Source organism: Macaca mulatta, chromosome 12 (genome assembly GCF_049350105.2).
Source record: "Macaca mulatta isolate MMU2019108-1 chromosome 12, T2T-MMU8v2.0, whole genome shotgun sequence".
Classification (NCBI taxonomy): domain Eukaryota; kingdom Metazoa; phylum Chordata; class Mammalia; order Primates; family Cercopithecidae; genus Macaca; species Macaca mulatta.
Genome location: NC_133417.1, coordinates 53318364 through 53329714, shown reverse-complemented (window position 1 = coordinate 53329714; position 11351 = coordinate 53318364). Strand labels below are relative to the sequence as shown.

The following is an 11351-nucleotide window of genomic DNA, read 5'->3' as shown; positions in this document are numbered from 1 at the left end:
ACTGCCATTCAAACACCCATCATTATCTGGTAAAAGAGTACTGCGGTGGGAGGAGGATGACAGGGCAAAGCAACTAACTAGGAGGAGAAGCTGAATGCAAATCATCCTCAAGTACAGATTGTAGCTACACAGGCTGCTTACTTTCAAGAGGGGTCTCACAGAAAAATAGCAGGAAATACTACCACTTCCTTGCTTATGACCTTAGGAAAGTTACTTATCTTCTCTGGGCTACAGTTTCCTATCTATAAATGAGGATAATAACAGTATCCAACTAATAGAGGTGTTATAAGGATTAACATTCACAAAGTACCTAAAGTATCATTTTCAATAATAAATGCTATATATATGTGTGTGTGTGTGTGTGTGTGTGTGTGTGTGTGTGTGTGTGTGTGTGTATGTATGTGTGGTTTAAAATAAGTATCTGAGTGGGGTTAATTATATTAACAGAGCCCTTTCATGCAACATATTACTCTCAGTTATATTTTATGTCTGTTAACATCTGAAGTAATCCTCACTTCAACCCTATGAGGTAGATATTATTGCCAGCTGGCTTTTAGCTTCAAAAGGCAGAAACTTGATTTTAGCAACTCCTCCAATCATTAGAAACTCATCAACTTAAAAGGGAATTTTTTTTGTTGTTGTTCCAAAATGATAGCCAATGAATTGGATAAAACACTATTTATCGATATCAAGTCTATCTTAAGTACCAAACCACCAAGAAATTACTTCATTACTATAAAATTAAAACATGGAGAATTGAAAATTCAAATTAGACCTCCCATCAAGCCATAGTAGTCTGCTTGTCTACTGTGTTAAAAATTTCCTTTTACATGATATGATACCTTGAGAAGGCACACCATCACCAGTGTAGTATTTTCATGAAGAATATTTAACCTAAATTTAACAATAAAAAATTTCAGAACTATCTAAACTAAAGTGACATCTTGCAAACAATTGGCCCAGGCTAATAAAAAAAAGTCAATGAGATTAGAGCCCAAAGGCTAGAATTTCATGTCCCACTGGGGATAGGCAAGTAATGTGTTTACCTTCTGGCATGAAGGTATTGGGAAGCCTCATAGAGATTTGAAATTTCACTTGAGAACCCTGGCTTGTCCTAAGGACTGTTTGTTACTTTGTTAAATATTTTAAAAGAGTTTTTAGGCAGAATGGACGGAGTTGCTGAGAATAAACAGCCAGGGAATAAAGGATTCTGAAGGGAGAGAGGGACTCAAATCAGTGTTGAGATGTTGGTGAGTAGAAGAACTGATACAGAGAAAACAGGGGAGGAGAAAAACTCTGAACCCTGGGAATTATACAGTCTCTGGGAATTACACAGCAGGTATAGTTATGCACAAATAATCTGCTGATGTGGGGAGGAAATATCAGTACTTACCTATTTTCTATAAAAATAAAAAAAAATTATATAAATAATATAGATTAACACTAGTACCTTTAAAGTATATTTTTATTGAGGATAGACAATAAATTTTAAATTTTATTTATTATTATTGTTTTTATACAGTATGTGACCAAAATGTTTGGTGATCATTGTTCACAGGAACGAAAGAAAGACTTTCAGGTGTTGGTAGGTACTAGGACATTTGTTCCTGCTCTTAGGGATGAGGGAGACAGGGCAGTGCTTGGATGGCCTTCTGCTGAGTGGCCAGAGTTGACTGTGTATTGTACTGTTGTTAATCTGGAGGCATGATGTGGTCTGAAGCTCATATGAAAATGACAGATGAGTTCACTGAGATTCATCAAACTCTGCTCCATTTTCTTGCTTATTTATACAGAAATAAATGATACTTTGAGAAGAAATGTGGAAAACATAGTCAAAGATAATGAAAACTCCTGGGTGAGAAACTTGAAGGACATAGGGGCAAAGCAAGGCCACTCACTTTGGAGACTTGAGGGCCTCTCACTTTGACCCATGTGGGTGAAAGAAAGCTGGGAAACGGGAAGGAACAGCCTATCATATCCTTTTTGTGAAAAAAACAAAATTTTTTTAGATCATGTATTGAGACGGTAGTGAGGAATGTGTTTCATCCAGAGGAAGACACAGCAGAAAAGGGGATGGAAGCACCTCTGCCTTCAGAATGCTATGTATGTCCAGTGCCAAGAATGAGCTTGAGATTTTAACAGTCATCACAGAGACCTGATAGGCATGAGGTGTCTGTCCTCCTTCACACTGGGGTATCTATATCCAACCTGTGATCTGTCTCTGTCCCCATCATCCCCAACTTAGCTCCTCTCCACATTGTCACGAGTGCCTACTCAAAAGTCCTCACTGGGTCCTGTCTGTGGAATCCAGCCCATTGGCATGGTTTGGTCAGCCCAAATTTGAATGTCTTTAGGCAGAACTCATACAATTCAGTTTGCCACAGGTCTATCATTTCACATCATATGTTTGTGTTTGTTTTCTGCCTGTCCCTTAAAGCTTTTGAATTCTGAAACACAGGAGGAAGTCCAGATACATTGACCCAGCATACAAAGGCCTGCTCCTGTGTGTTTCTCCTGACTCATGTTTCATGGTAATATCCTCACAGGTGACTCAGATCTCTAAACTGTGTGCTTTGCAAAAACATAAAAAGTAATACATTATATTTTGCTCATATGATGATCTCTGCTTTCCCTTTTTTGTCTGCTTATCTTTCAAGTTAGCTGAAATGTCATTTCCCCACTGACATGTCTTTCCTGAATCTTTGAGAGAGGACAGACATCTGCCTCTTTTGTGCTCCTTCTGGACTTCATATGGTCTTTATCATAGTATTTATAACATTTTACTGATTATTATGTACAAATGCCTAGAACCTGACACCATGCCTGCCATTTCATAGGTGGCCAATAAATGTTTTTGCCAAGTTAAAAAATGTCAACAACATGACAGACACAAAAGGCTGGGATTTTTTTTTTTAATTAAAAGAGATTAAGCAGATATAACAACTAAATACAATGTATGAACCTTGACAGGACCTTAGATCAGGAGGAAAAAGACAGCTATAATTAATGGACAACTGGGAAATCTTAAATATTGATTAAAAAAATCTCTGTCAAAAACACATTGAAAACTATCTTAGGTCGTTTATTTCTTTAGATAAAATTATTCATTCATGCATTTATAATAATATTAAGTACCTATTCAGTGTAATAACCCTGCAGGTAAAAATTCTTGTAAGTAACAGAACCTAAAATACAGACTTGGCTTGGCCAAAAGGGTCAGGTGAAGGGTAGTGAGGACCCCTCTATCTCAGTCTGGCAAGTTAGCAAAATAACTAAACCATCATCTGTTACATTTCAGGACTCAGACCATCTGCCTACTGAAGTATTTTTCCTTCTAATGGAAGGGAAAAATTCAGACTGTTGGAGCAGGTTGGCTGCTTTATGCAGCCTTCAGTAAAGTCCTACAAGAAAGAATGGAAGGTCAGGAGGCAGTGAAGGAAAAAAAGATGTCTTTGCCAATAAAGCTACTTTTTATCCGTGGCTGAGAATAGGAGATCTGGACATTAGTAAGAGTGAAGAAGCCAAATTACAGATGCTTCACAATTATCTTGTATCTATTTTTTGAATAGGTTATTCACATGACATAGAATTTTAAAGATACAAAAAGAGAGTAAAAAATCTCTCTCCCAGTCTTGTCCCCCAGCCATCTGTTTTCTTCACTCCCCAGAGGCAACCCCATTACCACTTTCATATGTCCTTCCAGAGATGTTCAATGCATTGCCATACTACACATACATTTCCACAAATGAAGCAGGTTATGCATACTGTTCTATACCTTGCTTTCTTCATGTAAGATGTTTTGTCACCTGATCATATCAGCACATACAAAGCTGCCTTGTTATTTTAAGAGCATCATTGTATAAAGCTTATATGATAAAAACCATAGAGTAGACAAAAATGCAAGAGGATATAACCATTTTATTTTATATAAAGAATATGGCTGTATTCTTTATATAAAAATATACCACTAAAAACTTAGAGTACCATTAAAAACACAGAGTACACAAGAATGCAAGAGAATGTATTAGATGTTTTCTCATGCAAATAAATAAGGTACTGGCTGCTGGGCAGGGAAGAGTTTGGAGGGGCTGTGATTAAGGTATCTGAGCATTGGGTACCAAAGACAAAGGCTGAGAAAGGTAGATGGGAAGATTTGTCTGAAGACATTTTTGAATCCTAAACATTCCATTGTATTGCGGCAGAGCATGTGAAAAGTTATTGAAGCTTCTATCATGAGAGGGGTGCAAAAGTGGCTAAGACTAAGCTGGAAGACATAAAGGAGACTGGAAGACATAAAGGAGAAGGGTAAGGAATACATGGTTCTCACAATTGGAAATTACAGCAAGGACTATGGCAGTGGATCCAGTAAATGAAGTTCGGAGGCCAAGCAAGTGGAACTGACATAAGTAGATGTTGGCACATGGTACCAAAAGGCCAAGGGCCAAGCAGTTACTCAAAGAGGCCAGCAAGGACAGAAAAGAATATGCAAACCCATACATGTTGATGATGCCTTATGATTTGTCAGTCTTCCTCAGGAACTTGAGGAAGAGTGAAAGGGAAGAAGAGGCCAGCTACGGTGGCTCACGTTTGTAATCCCAGCCCTTTGGGAGGCTGAGGTGGGAGAACTGCTTGAGTCCAGGAGTTCGACACCAGCCTAGGTGACATGGCAAAACCCTACCTCTACCAAAAATACAAAAATTAGCCATGTGTAGTGGTGCATGCCTGTAGTCCCAGCTACAAGGGAGGCTGACATGGGAGGATGATTTGAGCCCAAGAGATGGAGGTTGCCGTGAGCCAGGATTGAGCCTTTGTACTTCTGTCTGGGCAACAGAGCCAGACCCTGTCTCAAAAGAAAAGAAAGAAAAGAAGAGTAGAAGTGATACAAATAGGAGAGAGGGGTAGAATCTTAGTTTAAAGCTGAAATCAATTTTAATTCAGAAATGACCAAGTAACTTCAAATTTATCTGTGGAAATGTTATTGGTGGGAGTACCAGGAAAAGACACTGAGATCAATAAATTTTTTTAATATAGGCAAATAATGTTTTACAGATTTAAGATCAATAACTATGGCCAGGCACGGTGGCTCAAGCCTGTAATCCCAGCACTTTGGGAGGCCAAGGCGGGTGGATCACGAGGTCGGGAGATTGAGACCATCCTGGCTAAGACGGTGAAACCCCATCTCTACTAAAAAATACAAAAAATTAGCTGGGTGTGGTGGCAGGTGCCTGTAGTGCCAGCTACTCAGGAGGCTGAGGCAGGAGAATGGTGTGAACCCAGGAGGCGGAGCTTGCAGTGAGCCGAGATCACACCACTGCACTCCAGCCTGGGCGACACAGCGAGACTCCATCTCAAAAAAAAAAAAAAAAAAAAAAAAAAGATCAATAACTACAAAACTTAAACTTACACAGCCAGCTCTTAGGGGTGTTACAAGGATTCAATGACATGGGTGTGAGAAAATAGAATGGTGTGATTTTCTGATTACAGTTTCTGATAGTAACTTTTCTTTGACTTTTCTCCAAGTTTTGGGAGGTTTATTGTAGTCCCATATGTAGAACCCATACCTTCCACCTTATCTTATACAGACTCACTTCCAAAGAGCATTAAGTTTGAAATAAATGAATCTTGAATTTGAATTCGACTTTTGTCATGCACTAGCTGTATGAATTTGGGGAAACAAGTTCTCTGAATCTTTGAGTCTTCATCCATAAAATATAGAAGTCAAAAATCATTTCATACATGTATTATGTAAGACAATAAAACATACAAAGCACATTGTCTGGTTCATGGTTGGTGGGCCTATCTTCTTTCCCTAAAGTTTATTTATTTATTTAGTATTTTATTATTATTATTCTTTTTCAAGACAGGGTCTCACTGTGTCACCTAGGCTGGAGAGCAGTGGTGCGATCATGGCTCACTTCAACTTTGACCTCTGGGCTCAAGTGATCCTCCCACTTCAGGGTCCTAAGTAGCCATGACCACAGGTGAGAGTCACCACGCTCAGCTAATTTTATTTATTTTTGGTAGAGAACAGGGCTCGCCATGTTGTCCTTGGTCTCAAATTCCTGGGTTCAAGCCATCCTCCTGCCTCTGCCTCCTAAAGTGCTAGGATTACAGGCATGCTCAGCCTTCCTTTAAAGTTTAAACTATGTTGCCTAGCTTTTAAAATTAATTAATTAATTTTTTGAGACAGGGTCTCGCTCTGTCCCCTAGGCTGGAGTGTAGTACTGGGATCTCAGCTCACTGCAATCTCTGCCTCCCAGGCTCAAGCCACCTTCTCACCTAAGCCTCCTGAGTAGCTGAGACTACGTGCCACTACGCCTGGATAATTTTTGTAGAGATGGGGTCTCACTTTGCTGCCTAGGCTTGTCTTGAACTTCTGAGCTCAAGTGATCTGCCTGCCTTGGCCTATCAAAGTGCTAGGATTATAGGCATGAGCTACTGCACCTGGTCAGTTGCCTAGCTTTTGATTTGGAATATTTGATCATCTTATCACATGTTCTAACTAAAAGAGATTAAACTCTGTAATATATGACTCCTAGTTATTGCTCCTGGTTTACTGAGTAATAAACACCCTTACATGCAGTGAAGGAAGCATAATATAAGCATTTAAATATATAAACATTTAAATATAAAATATATGATACATAAACAGAAATCTCCTCAAGTCTTACCCTGAGACTGAGTACAAGGGTTGGATATATAATTTTCCACTTTCTTCAAATAGATATTGTCATTTTAAAAGGTATTTGCCTCAAATCCAACAAATTTTAAAAAGAAGAAACTTCACAACAGATAATAAAAATCAACAGTATCTATTATTCATTAAAGATGGTAGATTGAACATATGTACTTAAATCTATCCCTTTCCAAAACCAAACTAAAATACAATTTTATGTTAAATATTTTATTGAAAAGCAAAAACAAGACTGGGTACAATGGCTCATGTCTGTAATCCCAGTGCTTTGGAAAGTCAAGGTAAGGGGATCACTTGAGGCCAGGAGCTTGAGGCCAGCCTGGGCAACATAGCAAGACTTTGCCTCTACAAAATATAAAAAAAAAGTAGTCAGGTTTAGTGGCACACACATGTTGTCTCAAATGCTTGTGGGGCTGAGGCAGGAGGATCACTTGAGCCCAAGGGTTCCAGGTTGTAATGAGCTATGTTAGCACCACTACACTTCAGCCTGGTGGCAGAATGAGACCTTGTCTCTTAAAAAAAAATCAAAACAAATAAGAAAAAGGAGAATGAGAGATGAGTGACAGTAACCACAATTTGGAAGCTAGAAAGCAGGACTACTGCAAACTGACTTAGCAGACCCAAGCAAGCTGGTTCCTAAACCAGCAGTTGGTAATGATAAGCTAGGGAGCAATTTTGTACTACAATTTCCAAAAGACTTAGGAATTGGTGACAGCCAGTGCTTATGAAAGTAAGATAAAGATAAGACTATAAAAAACTTGGTTAGAAATTTATTTAAGAATTAGATACTTTCTTTAGAGGAATAAAAGAATAGGTAGCAAAAACAAACAAACAAACAAACAAACAAACAAATGAAGAAGAAACTAAAAAGAATTAGATACTTTCTAATTAACTGCCACCATTCACAACCAGCCAAGTACTTTTCCCTCTCTCATCCTAGCAGAAGACCAAAAGTTCACTCTTTGGCATGAGTAAAATAGTCTTGAACTGGGGAATTTTTTTATTTTTGAGATGGCATCTTGCTCTGTTGTCCAGGCTGGAGTGCAGTGGTGTGATCTCAGCTCACTGCAACCTCCGCCTCCTGGGCTCAAGTGATCCTCCCACTTCAGCCTCCCAAGTAGCTGGGATCAAAGGTATGCACCACCATACCTGGCTAATTTTTATATATATATTTTTCAGTAGAGATGGTGTTTCACCATGTTGGCTGGGCTGATCTTGAACTCTTGACCTCAAGTGATCCACCTGCCTCAGCCTCCCAAAGTGCTGGGATTACAGGTGTGAGCCACCGTGCCCAGCCTTGAACTGAGAAATTTTGTAGGGTACTCTGTTGAAAGGGGGAAAACTGAATGAAATTTTATTTGCTGAATATTGAGACTCTAAGTCCTCTTCTACTTGGTTCACACAATGCTAGCAGCCCATCTTATAGCCTCTAGGTAGGAAAGTGGAGGATACTTCTTTGGTGAATCTAACAGGCCCGAAAGAAAGAAGTTCAATAAAACATTAGGTTCCTGGATAAAACAGCAGTCAGATCTAGGAAATTCATAGTCATTAAGCCCCAATTATGTGTTATCGAGGTATCCACTTCCTTACTACCTTAACTATAAGGTGTCAGTCAAGGACCACTAGACTTCTGAGGAAAGCCCTTAACAGGAAAGATGGAGGGTAAAACAAACAGAAAATAAGACTCCTTAGGGACATAAAATTTCAAAGAAGTTTCTAACATGTAAGAGAAGAACTACATCCATGAAAGAAGAATAGATGGTCTAAACAAAAACAAAAGAACATTCAGGGAACAAGAAAGTACTGCTGAGAGACAAAAGGATGATAAAATTGAAGAACTCAATAGAAAGGTCAGATCTCCCAGCAAGTAAAGACACTAAGAAAACGAACATAGGAGAGAAAGGGCATGAATATTAGAAAATTAGTCTGGGAGGTTCAACATCCAAATAACAGAAGGAGAGAACCAAGAAAATGAAAAGAAAAAAATTCAAAAATATAATTTATAAAAATTTTCCTGCACTAAAGAAGATGAATTTTCAGATTAAAAGGGCTCACTAGTACCTGGCTGAATGAATGAAAATAGGTCTCCAAAAGGGCATATCCTAATAAAATTTCAAATCTCTGATAGAAATAGAAAATCTTAATAGCTTCTAGAAACGAAAAATAGGTAAAACAGAAATCAGAATATCTTTCAACTTTTCAACACTGGAGGCTAAATGACAATGGAGGGAAGCCATAAAAAGTCAGAAAGAAAATGAATTACAAACCAGAATCCTATACTCAGGCACAATATCAATCAAATGTCAGTAAACAGTAAAGACATATTCAGACAGGCAAGACCAACTCAACAAGGAAAAGACACGAAAACTGGGAGATCCAATTCAAAACAGGGACAAAAATAAGCCTCAAGTTGATAGTGAAAAGGGATCTGTACTATGTGGGACACAGTTTTCAACCAAATCAGAAATAAGTACATAGGGAACCAAGCAAATGACAAGACAATTATTAAGTTTAGGAAAAGCAGAGTTAGATACACGATACAGTTCAGCTACAAACTGAGTTTATATCATTATAATAACATGCACAATTGAATACTAAACTTACCAAAATCTTTATATAACTATATAGAAATGATGGTGTGCTTGTGGCAGTAGGGTAGGAGATCATAAAGAGATCTAAGTTTACAGCTTGCATAGTAAGGATTTAGTAGATTATCTGTGAAACTGAAAAAAAAAATCAAGAAGTAGAAACATAATCATGTGATTTAGAGATATTCTGTTTTATAATTACCAAAAGACACAGTTAAAAAAGAATTTGCAAATTTCTTCTTTCTTATTTTGGTACTTGGAATATAGTGTGAGATTTTTTATTTCTAGTTTTTGTTGTATCTTCTATTACATAAATGCATTGTTTGACACTTATAAAATGCATGTGTTTTTTGAGTGATTTTAAGAATTTGGCTTAAAAATTGATTGCTACAATGTATTATTTGTACTAAGAAGTAACTTGACCCAAAACACCCTGTATGTTTGCTTAGGGTATTTTTTTTCAATGTCTGAAAGTAAAAGGCATTCCTGCCACAACTGTAAACAAACTTATCCTAAATGTGTTAAAACATATTCCTGGGCACTCTATTTGTATATCTTTCATGCCTTGAAAATCTGAAGGTTAACCCAAACTCACATGTCTTAGCATATTTAAGAAAAAAACTACTTTTAATATCAGCCTTTTAAATTTCATGAAGATTTTGGTGAGGAATAACAGTACATACTTTAAACATTGACAAAACTTTGAAAGTTTCCTTCTATAAAATGGGAAATACTCAATATCTAAATCCACATCAGGCATGAGCAATCAGTATTTAACATTGGCTGTTTTGTGTTTCGTATTTATAATGTTCAAAATGCAAGCATAACATTTAATCTTTGTCCACATGGTTTTACAAAAGCAAATCTTAAATTACCAAAAAAAAAAAAAAAAAAAAAGAAAATGATTGCATCTGGGGATTGGAAAATGATGGAAGGAAGTTTAGAGCAGGAGACTGCTGTTGTAAATCTTGTATGACTACTTAATTTTTAAAATAATTTGATGTGTAACTTTGATAAATTAAAAAAGCATACAATTAATTTTAATAGTCTGTGGAAATTTAGTAGGCATTTATAAATTCTTAAGTGTGCTGCATATGAATTGCTGTGTCATACAACTTCAGAGGAGAAATTTCTAGAAAACAGGTATTGTACCAGACAAGTATCTGCCATGGAAGCCAGCATATGGCAGATATGTAAACATCACTACTTTACTTGGTAACCATGACAAAAACAGGCACTACTGTGGGTAGGAGCATAGGTTCTAGACTAGATTCAAATCCTGGCTCTATTTCTTTCTAGTTATATAATCCTTGATAAGATATTAAACCTCTTTTTGCTTAAGCTCCCTTATCTGTAAAATCTTAATTTCATAGGAATGTGGTGATTGTCAAATGATATATGAACAGTAATTAGCAAAATGCCTGAGACACAGTAAGTAGCTAATACTTGTTAGCTATTTTTATTTAGTATTCCAAAATTCCTAACTTGGGATCATAAGGATCATGTCCACTGCACCTCCTCCTACTCCTCCACACTCATCTTGGGACATTTTATTTCACACAATGTCTTGTTCAACCACCCCACATAGATCAAACTCACTTATCTCCCTAAAGACAATCATGCCTGATTAACTACAAAACATAGACTAGAAATAGATGTCATACCTGAAACCACGTCTCTTTTCTTTTCCATCCCTGTTTTCCTTTAAGGAATCTACAGCAGGATTTGTAATGAGAAGACCTAGGTTTGAGTAGGTCATTCAGCCTGAGTATCCATTTTCTCATCTGTAAAGTGGAGATGATTGCATCTGCTGGAGTGGATGTTTGTTGTTTGACTTCTCACCATTCTTTTCTGCTACTCTGGTAGCCGTATATGGATTTTGCTTTGGAAATTTTATCCCAGCTCTAGAGATGTATCTAGCTGCCAAAGTCAATCAGCATATCCTTCTCTCTCTCTGTCTACAGTGATGGGTCCAGAGATTGGCATTTAGCCAAATCACGGCCAGTGATACTCAAAACTGTCAGGGCTACCAAGACTGGAGTTAACAATGCCGCTAATCCAGAGAGAAA

The 11351-nt window shown here is 37.5% G+C and overlaps 1 protein-coding gene across 15 annotated transcripts in view; it reads right to left on the bottom strand.

The window, feature by feature from the left end:
• Nucleotides 1-11351, bottom strand: part of MBD5 (methyl-CpG binding domain protein 5) — a 509020-nt gene that overhangs the window by 176625 nt on the left and 321044 nt on the right.